The sequence below is a fragment of the Montipora capricornis genome, chromosome 2 (genome assembly GCF_036669925.1).
Source record: "Montipora capricornis isolate CH-2021 chromosome 2, ASM3666992v2, whole genome shotgun sequence".
NCBI classification, from domain to species: domain Eukaryota; kingdom Metazoa; phylum Cnidaria; class Anthozoa; order Scleractinia; family Acroporidae; genus Montipora; species Montipora capricornis.
The window spans coordinates 50,016,769-50,031,176 of NC_090884.1; the positions used below are offsets into that span (position 1 = coordinate 50,016,769).

At 40.2% G+C, this 14,408-nt stretch overlaps 1 pseudogene; it reads right to left on the reverse strand.

Moving 5' to 3' along the window:
• The window catches only part of LOC138037465 (uncharacterized), a 28,779-nt pseudogene extending 15,195 nt beyond the window's left edge, over positions 1-13,584 (reverse strand).
• Positions 13,585-14,408: the final 824 nt, after the last annotated feature.

A 14,408-nucleotide genomic window follows, 5' to 3' on the forward strand; every position in this document is an offset into this window, starting at 1 on the left:
TTGACGCCATCCTTGCTTAAAATTAAAGATGCTTAAGATATTCAGGCTATCAAAGAAGATGTTGTTCCAAGTAAGCTGTAACATTACCATCTCTTGTATTCAAACAACATATTCAGAAATTTCTGCTCTGGTAATTCACAATTCTCTTTCACAAACGAAACATACGAGTTGGGATAAAAGCTAAAACGCCATATTCCGTTTTAATGTAATTCGTTTCTTTGTAGCCAGGAATTTCGTGCAACTAATTACTTAAGTATTTCTTTCACTGTCAGGAATTATTGTTCGATGTATGCAGTGATTGCATGAGACGTGCCGTGATGTCAGGAATGCTGCTCGTATCATAGGCGATCGAAGACTTGGCGAGAAAATGGAGGAAGCTTCTGCCATGATGAAACGGGAAAACGTTTTCGCTGCGAGTCTTTACACACAGTGAAACCTCTTTCGATGAAAGGTGCAAGGCTATTCAATCAACCACAAACTGAAATACGATCGTACGCGACACAACTATGGCGCTTGCTGGACTTGTGCACGTCAACTGCGTCAAGTTAAGTTAAAGTCAACTCCTTGGAAGGCCGTATCCTGGGATCCAACAGGGGCAGTTAGTCGGAACTGGGCCAAGAAATCATACTGAGGTAAATTCGGGATTGGAAAAAGTCTCCCGACGGACTAGATGTCTTCATGTCGCTCTTCTTGCAAATTTTTGCTTGCCCGGATTTTGTCCTTTCTTTGTCCCGTCCCGATTGACTTCCCTAATGCAATGCAATGCCTCAATTTCCGTAAAAAAACAAAACAATTGAATCGTTTTTCTTTAGCATTTGAATCTAGTTAGCCGACCTGACGTGACTTTATGTCTGAGTAGATATCATTACACTTAAGAATTTATTGCATATTTCCACTTTAGGGTTGGACTTAGTGAAATTGCTACTGGGAGAGACTTAATTTTGAATTCCCTAAAGATACTTTAGGGAGACTTGTAAGAGTGAGGGTTTAAGCCTTCTTCACCCGTGCAACGCAAACGGCGTTCATAGCACGAACGAAATACGAAGGTGGAGTCATTTTTCAAGATGGCGGAAGAGACAGACGCCATCTTCGCTTCAACTTCAAGAAAGGATGCTTGGAACTTGCGCGTACATTTGCGCATGCCTTGTCCCAGGTCACACGCAAATGGTTTGGTACATCATTCTATTGCTCTTGCATTTGCATTTCATTGCGTTTGAATTTGCATCTGAATTTAAGTTTGCGTTGCATGTATGAACCAGGCCTTGGGGAAATTATTGTGTGAACCGAAGTTCTCGTTTCACACTCATGTCAGTCTTAAAACGCGTGCAAATTCGTCAGTGAATGGCGGATGCACAAATCTGAAAGGAAAAACTATTGCGCATCTGATAAAAAGGTAATAAAAAGAGGGGTCAACGTACTCGTTTAGGAGAAAATAGCCATTCCTTGACGGTTTAAGCTTGGCGTCAATGAAAACCCTCCATTTTATCAATGCGCGCGAGCTAAAGCGCACCCCAGTGACACAAGAAATTATGCGCAGTAGGGTTGCGCAGTGCAAAACCAGGGAATCACCTTAAGGTCTAAACACCTCGTACCTGTTTTCAACAACACAAAGGCTTTTGTTTTCTTTAGAAGTAAAGTTAGACGGAAACCTCAGGGAGTGGACTGAGAAGGGTGAGGGGTCACTTAGTGGCATGATACATAACGCGCATCTCAACAGATATTGCACATCGCCTTTACTTGAAACGACAAACAACTGGCTACTACTTGCTATAAAAGTATGAAAAATCTCTTATCCTAACTTTTGTGTGTCTCTCTCTATTAAGATGTTACCTCCTACTTGAAAGGAATGAGCGGAAATCAAACGGCTTTCGTTAAAGTTTGATAAAACGCAAATTTAGCCACAGGTTATTCGAAACGAGACGTTGAGTCTCTGTCAATTATCCTGCCTTTTTGGGCACACCTTAAAGAGGTCGGCTTAAATGCGAGGAACTGTTGTGAAATATGTCTTTCCAAAAGTAAAGGCACACAAATGTTCTTATTCTCAAGAGCGCCTGTATGCAAGTAATTGGATGCACGCTGATCTCAATAAGCGTAACAAAGTGTCCCCTTGCTCTTTTCCCCAACTTTAACATCACTAATTTGGAGTTTAGTTTTTTTTGCCTAATGGCTAAGCACTACATTTGGATTTGCCGTTCGAAAGAACGATCCCCAACCCAAAACAACTTCTTGCTTTCCCTGAAACAGACGCACCAATTGGAAAACAACACAATAAGAAATTCAAAGAAATGGAAGCCACTTCTGTCCCCGCTGCAACGAGTCTCCTAAACCCTTAACCTTAACCTGGAATTTTTAAATATTGATTCCTCTATTTTAAAACTATCATTATAAATGTAACCCTAAAGGAAAGAGATGGTTTTTAGAAGTGCTAGAAGTCGTATGTCATTTATTTATTTTACCTATTATTATTATCATTTTTTTTTTTTCATGTTAGAAAACGTAATTTCAATGCAATTAGTGCTTAGTAGCGCTGTAATTCATGTCACGTTCGTATTGCAATACTCATTGTATCGTTTACTATAGTTTGCAATGTTTGATGGTGTAAGTGTGCATATTTAAAAAATAAAATTATTATTAAAAAAAAAAAAAAAAAAACTTTAACATCACTCGTGTATCGGAACACAGACACTGAGACAGAAGAGCCTTCTCCAAAATGGCGGCAACGGATTTGAATAAGTTAAAATTTAACTGAATGAAAAACCGATACCAAAAATAGAAAGAGCACCTTGACTTTAGCAACCCTGCAAAGTTTCAGCGTATTAGGTGTTATATCAGCTGAGAGAATGTAATTTGAAATTTGACAAATTTTACAGTCGTTTGTTTGACTGGGGTTATACGCCATACACCCAATCATACAAATGTTTGTAAATTTGTCAACTTTTATTTCTCAGCTGATATTACACCTGATATGCTGAAACTTTGCAGGGCGACTAAAGTAAAGGCGCTCTTTCTATTTCTGGTATCAGTTTTGAATTTTAACTTATTTGAATTTTCGGCCGCCATTTTGAAGAATGGTCTACCGCGAAGTGTCCTGCAAGTACTGCTCCTCAAGTAAGGATAAACTGCTGTATTTACCCTGACCCTGACCTATTGTGTCTTGTGCTTTCCGTTAAATCTAGAAACACTCTTTCTCACTACCTTAAAAAAACTATTGATCAGAAAGATAACTAAAACTAATAGTGAAAACGCAAGCAATAAAATATCCAGGCAATACAGTTCGTAAAATGGCAGATCGGAACCAAGCGGCTTGAGAAACTCTAAACTACCTTGAGCCTGCGCGTACTCTACCCAGTCAGCGGCGTCCTTGACAGGGGGGCGTGGCAGAAGCTTCACCGATTTTGAGATTCGCCCAGCTGATTCCCGGTAACTGCAAGAAAGAAATTCACATGATGAACACTATCGTAAAATTCTTTCAAACAAAGGAACCACTAGAATGAGCGATGCCGTTCTTTTTTAAAAGGTTTTATATCGGGATGTTTCGCTCTTTCATAAAGCGCGGTGATGGTGTGCGTAAATGCGGCGATCAGTGGAATAAATAATAGATTTCGTTGGAAAAAAATAATACCTGAATATTCCCATCATATTTATTCCGGGATCGTCATAAAAAATGCGTCCATATAATCAACAAGGACTCGCATAATTCTGTTGCTGTGTTAATAGCCTCTCTAAGTGCGTTTTTGTTGAATTGGCTTTGTTGACTTCGCTATGCTGCCTTGCAGATGAGTTGCAAAAAGTTTAATAATAATAACCTTTATTTAAAGAGGGTAACACCTATTACAGTAACTATAAAAGTATTCTCCGTAGTGGCCCTCTTGACTTCTGCAAAGGAGCACTCGGATATCCGATTATCCACGAGTCATCATAAATATGCTATTTGCCAGCTGGGAGGTCTGCATAGCGAAAAACTGAGGCTGAGGTCACAGTTTTTCGCTACACCGACCGACCCTGGTAAATAACTTATTTTTTTCCTCTTTCTCTCCCTTCCTCTCTGAAATGACTTTTTTAATTGTTGACTCGCATTACGCTTGATAACGAATGCAGTATCTAAGCGACTAACAAACTGAACATTTCAAAGAGAAATACTGTCATTTGAATTCTATTTCCAAACTTCTTGTCTAATAAAAAGTAACCTCTGTATGTAAACGGATTCGGTGTCAAAAAAATAATGGAAATTTTACGTTATCACACAAGCTCACGAAACAAAGGCTAGGATTCCGCCCCCTGTGAGCGGGCCGGAGGAGAAAAGTCGGCCCGCTCCCGGAACCAATCAGATTGCAGGATTTGTTGAATTCTGCCCGCTCACGCATTGAGCAAAAAAAGATACATTTCTGTAAGGACAAATAAGTTGTCCCTGGCTGTAAGGGTAGCAGGCTGTGCGTATATGCGTGACTGGCCCTTTTGTGTATATCTGATTGTTTTTGCAGAAAACCTCTCAGTTGCAGATCCTTACCTGGCTTGATTTATCACCTTGTGAATTAAATCAACAAACCTTGAGATGAGAGAGTTTTCAAGTCGATCGCCTCCGCAAATCCACCTTGTTGTGCCATTTGGGCATTAATAAACTGATCTCCGAAGAAGGGTGAACAGATCATAGGTACACCATGATAAGTCGATTCTAGAATGCCGTTTATCCCAGCATGCGCTATAAACAGACGAGTCTTGTGGTGGCCAAGGATGTCGTTTTGTGGTAACCACGACAACAATTTAACATTTTCACTCAATGAGATTCTGGACGTGCCTGTTGAGAACAATTGTCATCCGTTAAGACAAGTACCGAAAACCGCTCTATGCGACGACTGTTGATTGACAAATCATCCACAAGTGCCGAAGTAACAACGCTGTTTATAGTGCGTCTTTATGTTTAAAGGGGCTAGGTCACGCAATTTTAGGCAATTTCAGCACTGATTGAATGGTCATAGAATTAACTAAAATATCAAAATAACGGTTCAAAACTATGGAAGAACTCTTACAAAACACAGGGAAGCCAAGAAGGGACATGGATGGACAAAACTGGAGAGGATTGAAATGGATTGAATTTGGGTAAATTTGAAAAACGTCAGCCCACCTTTTTTCAAATTTATATCAGTCTATATCAAAATTTCATTTACAAAGCTGAAAATCATTCTCAGTTGTTATGTGGCCGTGATTTTCCAAATGAAAGACTCTTGCTCTGCCAAGTTGACGTTTAGAGCTCATAATTAACAAAATTAAACAAAATTACCTGAAATAGCGTGACCTAGCCCCTTTACTTAGCGATGGCAGGATCATGCACTAAACAAAATAATCGACGGGATCTCCCCCCACTTATCAGAAACAAAAGGGCTGCCAAAGGAATGGGCGTTGCTGAGCATTGTTATCGACATCCTGAACTTACCGTCAATGAAGTGTTGCTTTGTGAACCCAAATATAGAACATGTACAAGTACAAGGAAGGATTACGTTTTTGCAAACGTTGGCCGTGTAGCACTTATATTTGAACAGACGTAACTGATTAGAGTGTAATGTGAAGTGCTAGTTTTCTACCCCATATGAACCATGTGAACATGAGGCCGTAGGAACTGAAGATGTTAAACTCACGGCAATGAACATGTACAATTCCCCTCTGTCCTTGTGTGGGCCCATTTCCATTAGTAGGGCTAACGCTCACATTCATATGGGGTAGAAAACTAGCACTTAACATTACACTCTAATCAGTTAAGTCTGTTCAAATATAGAACAAGACGCCAAAGTCGACCAATAGTGACATTACATAACAATCATTTCATGAGCGCGCGTTGGACAAGGCACGTAGCGCCGAGCTGGCTATAACCAGTTTCATATCTAACAAGCGCGAATGGAATAATTGTTTTTATTAAATTCCTTACACTCCAAAAGTTTGGATGTTCGAAATACGAGCGGAAAAAGCGAGAAAGTTAGAGCGAAATCGGATAAACGTGATGAAGACGCGGTGTTGTGTAATACCTTGTGGTCAGACAGCCGCAGGCTCGTCACAATAAAATTTCTTGTCTTTTCGCGAACTTCTAAACGTCGAAATTGATCCAAACTTTCCACAAAGAGGTTTTTTTTTGCTTTATTCTGAGAGAAAATTCGCTGTCCGGCGAAAACAAAAATTAGCTTAGAAACGCTTGGCGCAATCAATTGCTAAAAAAAAGGTCAAACTAAGGTATATGAGCTGATAACCGAGATTGAATGAACCAATCAGAGCACGAGAAATGCATTAACCGAGGTTGAGAATTTAATAATTGTTGATGTACTCAGGAGAGATGCTAACGCCAGCTCCAACTAGGAATCAGCAGAAGGTTCGATAAACGAGATGACTGGTGTCTGAGGCAGCAGGATAGCAGGTGGGCGACCTGATAATAACTACATTTTAACAAATTCCTAAGCGCTCTATAACCAAATTTGGTTTCCATATGTGAACTTACCATCTAACTTCAGTTTCCAGATGACTTTCTGTGGAACCTTGGCGAAAGCTTCAGCCATCATCTGCCATACGCTTTCGTCGACTCCAACCACATCTCCCATAACAGAGCCAAATGAAACCAAGATAACTCCTTCGTCACCAGACCTCTGCATGAACTGCTCCAACTCGTCTGGTAGTGGCTTGGGAGGACCGGGTAAGAAAGGACCAACGACTCTGGCGTCTTAAATTAATTCAAAAGATCTTTAAAGTTGATGACTGACCATAGCAAAGAGCTCATGGTGACGAGCAAAGTTTTCAGCGCGCGGCATTGGCCTGTATTAATGTGTATTAACAATAAACTCTTGCATCATGCAATTCTGCTCAATACAGTAACCTTCGTTGTTAAGGTTCCTAATTGATTGATTGATGGACGGATCGATTGTTTGATCGATTGATTGATGGATGAGGTGGTTGGTTGGTTGATTTAATTGACGATTGAGAGATTGTTTTGTTCATTTCTTCGTTTGTTAGTTTATGAAATTGCTTGTGCACTTGCTCGCCCACTCATATACTCCACACTGTTACCTCTTACATACAGGTCGTTGCCGAACATTTCGATGGAATTACCTATGTTCATACGATAAAAGAGGATTTCAGTACGTCCTTTTGCCCCGCACCTTATAGTTAAATGCAAAAATAGCACTTCAACTCGAGTACTCACTTGGGGGAAGTGGTCTTGGGTTCTCCAATCCAAATCCAAATGGCACTTGGCTTATTATCATATCAACCCTACCGAGAGTTTCTTGAATACTTTTCTCGGGTGTAATGTTATGCGTCGATTTAACATCGCCAAAACTCGCACATAAATCTTGGCGATAAGACAAATAAGAAAACACCCAAAAGAATATATATTTGGCCCTGTCCATGAAGCTGCTCTGATCATTGAGGGGAACAGAAGAATGGGCCACATAAGTCGGAGATAAAGGCAAACCCACTGCCAACGCCATTGGGTGATTGAGAGAGAAAGCAGAAATAAGTACATGGGGAAGTGACAGTTGGTCAGCTACTAAGGCCGAACACAGGTATATGAACTCGCCAACAACTAGATCAGCACGGCTAACTTCGTTCATCAATTCCGAATCACCAAGCATTTCATCACAGAAACACGACTGCACGGTATACAGAAGAGCCAGAGCCTTTTTGGGGTTTGTCTCTATTACTGGTTGGGAAGACGTTTCCTTCACCTCTAATGAACACTTCGTATCGTTGAAAAATCGCACATAGGGGCTACTTTCAGCAAAGCTCCGTGATGATCCGCCCGTGTGTATCTTTACCTAAACCGAGAGAGAAAAACATGCACATGAAAAATCTCCATCTACTTCAAGCACCCTTGTCTTGCCTGATAACAGAAATCTTTCGACCCACCACACCTCACCCTTGTCTCATAGCCATTCGTAACTCTCATAGGGAAATACGGAAAGTAAACTCGTTGTTACATTATCTTGCTTTAAGGGACGTGCGCAAGATTGTGTCGTGAGTTCCTAGATCAGCACGCACACTGTAGCGCACCGTTTCGTGACGGAGTGTAAGCCAGAGGATTTCCCTATTTCCGGTATATGAAAGTCTACCACAGAAATAACGTTAAAAATGCCCCTGGTGGTTTCACTCCTACGTTTTGCTCATTTCTGTGACATCTGCATGATCAATATGACTAATGACCAAGGAAAATTGTAATCCACCTGATTTTTAAGAACTGACGTTTTTGTAACCGCTTAGACAGGTACGTTTTTAGGAAAATCATGCTCTTACAACATGATCGAGAACCGACGAAAAAAAGCCACTTGACTTTAATAACTGACGTTTTTGTAACCGCTTAGACAGGTAAGTTTTTAAGAAAATCATGCTCTTGCGAAATGATTGAGAACCAAAGGAAAAAAAAGCCATTACTGAATAGCTAGCTATTGAACCAAGGATACAATAATTTATTAGTTTACTCTGTGGAGAATGAGATATATCTGAATAAAACATTTAACATTGTCAACAACAGAGTGGATGTGTAAAACTGGTAAATCTTTTTGGCTACATTTATTTTACGATTTCATTTAGGGCAGGGTTTATTCTAGGGTGTGGCAACTGAAAAAATATCATCATAAAATTGAGTTTAGTGAATAAAAGGACGGTGAACATAACATTGTGCTAATTATTAATACTTTGAAATCTATATGCTCTCACTGTTTGAATTGACTTTCTCTTGCAACTTGCCCATTTCAACTTAGGAGGAAATAAAACGCAGACTCGCATATAATTTTCAACTTGGTTTGAGGCAAAGGCAACCCTCGGCTTTTGGAGGATCCCACATGTCATTGTCATTGTGGTTTGAGGGAGGTGGCATGAGGTCATCATCGGCTTTTGGAGGATCCCTCATGTCATTGTCATCATGTTTTGAGGGAGGTGGCATGAGGTCATCATGTACTTTTGGAGGATCCACCATGTCATTATCATCTTGGTTTGAGGGAGGTGGCACAAGGCAACCATCAGCTTTTGGAGGATCCCCCATGTCAATGTCATCGTGATTTGAGGGAGGTGGCATGAGGTCATCATCTGCTTTTGGAGGATCCCCCATGTCATTGTCATCTTGGTTTGAGGGAGGTGGCATGAGGTCATCATCTGCTTTTGGAGGATCCCCCATGTCATTATTATCTTGGTTTGAGGGAGGTGGCACAAGGCAACCATCGGCTTTTGGAGGATCCCCCATGTCATTGTCATCTTGGTTTGAGGGAGGTGGCATGAGGTCATCATCTACTTTTGGAGGATCCCCCATGTCATTATCACTTTGCTTTGAGGGAGGTGGCACAAGACAACCATCGGCTTTTGGAGGATTTCCCATGTCATTGTCATTGTGGTTTGAGGGAGGTGGCATGAGGTCATCATCGGCTTTTGGAGGATCCCTCATGTCATTGTCATCATGTTTTGAGGGAGGTGGCATGAGGTCATCATGTACTTTTGGAGGATCCACCATGTCATTATCATCTTGGTTTGAGGGAGGTGGCACAAGGCAACCATCAGCTTTTGGAGGATCCCCCATGTCATTTTGTCATCATGGTTTGAGGGAGGTGGCATGAGGTCATCGTCTGCTTTTGGAGGATCCCCCATGTCATAATCATCTTGGTTTGAGGGAGGTGGCACAAGGTAACCATCGGCTTTTGGAGGATCCCCCATGTCAATGTCATCATGGTTTGAGGGAGGTGGCATGAGGTCATCATCTGCTTTTGGAGGATCCCCCATGTCATTATTATCTTGGTTTGAGGGAGGTGGCACAAGGCAACCATCGGCTTTTGGAGGATCCCCCATGTCATTGTCATCGTGGTTTGAGAGAGGTGGCATGAGTTCATCATCGGCTTTTGGAAGATTTCCAAGGTCATTGTCATCTTGTTTTGTGGAAGTTGGCACGAGGTCATCATCAGCTTTTGGAGGATCCCCCATGTCATTGTCATCTTGGTTTGAGGCAGGTGGCACAAGGCAACCATCGGCTTTCAGAGGATTTTCCATGTCACTGTCATCTTGGTTTGAGGGAGGTGGCATGAGGTCATCATCTGCTTTTGGAGGATCCCCCATGTCATTATCAACTTGGTTTGTGGGAGGTGGCACAAGGCAACCATCAGCTTTTGGAGGATCCCCCATGTCATTTTGTCATCATGGTTTGAGGGAGGTGGAATGAGGTCATGTTCTGCTTTTGGAGGATCCCCCATGTCATTATCATCTTGGTTTGAGGAAGGTGGCACAAGGCAAGCATCAGCTTTTGGAGGATCCCCCATGTCATTATCATCTTGGTTAGCGGAAGGTGGCACAAGGCAAGCATCGGCTTTTGGAGGATCCCCCATGTCATTATCACCTTGCTTTGAGGGAGGTGGCACAAAACAACCATAGGCTTTTGGAGGATTTCCCATGTCATTGTCATTGTGGTTTGAGGGAGGTGGCATGAGGTCATCATCTACTTTTGGAGGATCTCCCATGTCGTTATTATCCTGGTTTGAGGGAAGTGGCATGGCGTTATTATTATCAGTTGTTACAAAGGCACTTTCTACTGCGTTGTTGCTGGTTTCCTTAACAGTGGCCTCAGTGGAAAGAATTACCTCCACGATTTCTTCATCCATGAGTTCTTTGAAGTCAAGACTGTTGTAGTTATCAGTTTGAGATTTGTAAATCTCAAGCAGTTTTTCAAGTATATCTTGCTTGTCCTGGGGTTGGCTTTTAGCTGGAAATTGGTAACTTTTACTGGAGATGATGATTCCAATCTTGTCGAACTCATCATGCAAATGAGAATCGAAGCAGACTGCCCTATAAGTGTGCTTTCAGGTCTGTAATTTCATGTCAAAATAAAGATTTTTCTTTTGACTTTCTTTTATGGGGGATAGATTGCAGAGGTAACCAATTGAACCATTTCCTGTTGAGTAAAGAATGGAAGTCAAAATTAGACACCACAGTTACACAGTAACTGTTCTTCAGTAATAACTAATGAACTTAAGAGTTCTTCTTTTGCTTTAGTAGGATCATATTGTGGCTTATTTGGGTTGAACACTTTATCTATCTCCTCCTTAACCTGTATTTCCTACAGGTTTTGGAGTGATTGTGCTTTTGAGAAGTTTTAACCAATTTATGCAATTCAGAGTATGTTTTTACATCTGGCAGGTAGGCGTGAACATGAGTATCTATGAAATCCATGTAGTCTTGTTTGGTCTCATGAGCTTTGGACAATCACTGGTCCATATTAATGCATGTAGATGAGGTGACCCTCTCATCTCATTCTGAAACTCTACAGGGCTTAAGAAGAGAAAAACAAATACCATAGAAAGCTATAGCAGAGCTTTTCATAACAGTGCCAACATTCATTTATCATTACTGGGAATGTCTTTCTCAGAAGTGCAATGAAGTTGATTACCAGAGTTTTCCTGAAAGATTTCAGATATCTCTGAACTTGTTTGCATTAAAGTCTCATCAGGAAAATTATTAGAGCCTTGCTGCAGCTTCAGGCTTTTACAGATGTTTGAATTTGTTTGCAACACTGTAACACCATGTATATGTACTTTCTGAGAGTCTTGCTGTAAGATTTTGCACATGGCTAAACTCTTTTAAATTTTTTTTTCACCTTTCTTATTTCTTTTTTATTATTATAATTATTTTTATTTTATTATTATTTTTTAACACAAGTGTTAACACTACTACACATTATGTACAATATTTACAGTACATTACAATAGCAAAAATACATGCTATATTATTGTTCATAATTATTAAAAGACAACTTTCCAAAATAATTTGTAGTCCTGGAATATGATTTAAACGGAAAGTGTATTACCCTATTTTTTGTCGAACCAGCCATCATCTTTACCCTTGAAACATATATAATGTTCTGGTTCATACTCAACATCGCTAAACTCGCTTTGATGTTACTATTAATTATATTAATTGAAGTCTTTTCAAATATGGGAAAAAAAAACCAACCATTACCATGGAAATTTAAATGACTCTGAAAAGAAGTGTAACCTCTTACTGAAACACACATATCATCATTATATGTACCCAAATAGTGTCATCTCTTATAGCCACTGTGGAATGATGACTGGGCGATACAACGTATAACTTTAACCTAATAAATCCAAAGTCATTGCGGGAAAAATACTTTAAACAAAACATCTAGATAACAGTTCTTTATTTAAAAATTTCGGAAGTGTTACAAAATGTTGCAGCATCAAAATATCACCAGAATGCTGTTGACATAAGTCTCAATAAAGAGTAGAACTATTTGGTACTATAACCTCCGAAACATAATTCTCAAACTGGTTCTGAATTAAGTTTTCAGAAGTCAGGTAAAGTACAAATATACTTGTTTCATTTACAATTACATTGCTGCATAATAAACAAATTGATTGATTAGTCTGTTGGATAAGAAAAAGAGATTTCACTTCTTGTGTCATTGTACCAACTGTACTCAACGTGAAAATATCACTAACTACAGTATTTGCAGACATTGTTGCAAATGAGTTGCATTGTTGTCTCAAATAAACCCAAACAGGTTCTCAAACTAATCAAGGGCGGATTTAGCCCCCCTTTTGTCCAGGTTTTTTTTTTCTTGTAAACTTGTTGCAAATGGTACTTTGAGCTTTGTTACTTAAATATAAACATTGTTAATGAGAAAATTTATGGAACGTTGCTTGAATCAATGGCCCTTACTTAACAATTATTATTGGAAACGCTTACCTTCTTTCTCTTCCCCTTCTGACGATTTGAGCTTTGCCTTATTGCGTCATCGATCATCATTCAACCGTATATGTTGAGTCTTTGAAGCTCTTATATTTGACCATCGAGTCAAATTGTTCTTCAACGTCTTCAACCGTTGGGCGAAGAGAAAATCAGTTCTCGAGCAAGACCACGAGCAGCCGTCCTTCTTTCCTCAGAGCCACGCACGACGGATGAAATTATTATTATTATTGGTAAAAACGAGGAGTGTCACGCAATCGCGCGCTCTACTATGTCATTGAAAAATAAGAGACTGCTCGCAGTCTATTCTCAAGCACGACCATAAATGTTCTCAAAAGGTACCTCTATTGCTGAAAAGGGTCCAGAAATTTCGGAGGAACAGAAGTTTAAATTCAAAGAATGATCTGACATGCCATTAATTATCCCTTTGTTTATAAAATAGTAACATGCCACACAGGTTATAAAAGATATGCACACCTTTCTTCGTTTTTTTAATACTTTCACGCACATTTCCGGTAACCTCTTGCTTCAAAACTTTGTAACTGTTTTAAAAAAACATACCAGTCACTGCTCCCAGTTTCCACGCCACGCCAGCACTCACTTTCACACTGAGACTCCTAGTATATTTAATTCTAATATATTTGATAGACGTACCTCGTGCCCTCTTTCAGCCAGTTCCTGTCCAAGCTTGGAAACAAACAGAACATGGCTTCTACCAAAAGGCATCGGAAACATGGCAAATTTTGCTGCAAAGCAACTCGAGAGGAAAGCGAAAAACACAATCGCTTGAATCCCTAACATCGTTCTTTTTGCTGATGCTGCAAATAGTTGTAATGAGAGGAAGCCGACTGACTTGTCACGAAAGGAAACGGCCGACATGGGATCATGGGAATCAAATGAATTTGCGTCAGTACGATGTCAACAAGAAACTACCGGTATTTCAAAAAAAGAAATAGTGTTTCGTTTCCGGAATGGAGAAAAAAAGATAAAATACTGTAGGGTGGGTCACTCGGTCTGTCATATTTATTTCGCTTCGACTGTTGAAACTCGAGAGAAATAAAGATAGAAATATGGACGCAAACTCTCTTGGAACGGCGAGAAGCCTCTCAAGGAATATTAACAATTGAGAAGAACAGATACTTGTTTATGTGCAGGCATCGAAGCATAAAGCCTACAAATACTTATTTTACTTTCAAATGCCACTGCATAACATTTCAAATTCCGTTTCCGTAAATCTTCCATTACTTGTGTTACATGTTAGCCTACGCAGATAGAACACCTGTACTAACTTTAAAACAACTGGTTCCTGGTTATGCGCCGATCAAATCGAAACTTCAACATTCCCCCCCCCCCCCCCGGGCAAGCCTGGGGCATTTGACTATCTTCTGTGCCCGGGGAGTGGGGAATTTGACCTTAGCCAGCGTGGAGTGGGGAAAATTGAACCGGAAGTGTCAGGTTTCAATGATCATTTTTCGGACGCCGAAGTCGCTACCAACTATAAAACACGTGTTTGGACAAGATGGAAGAGTTTAAAGGAATTGATGTAGCATTTGTGTTAATTTGCAGGAGCAAATTGTTTTACGTTTAAACGGGCAAAATACTTCGATCAATAAAAGCTGTGTCAAAAACTATTTATAAAGAACTCAGAAATAGAGTTATTACCATACCCTCCGCTCAAGAGAAATACAGGA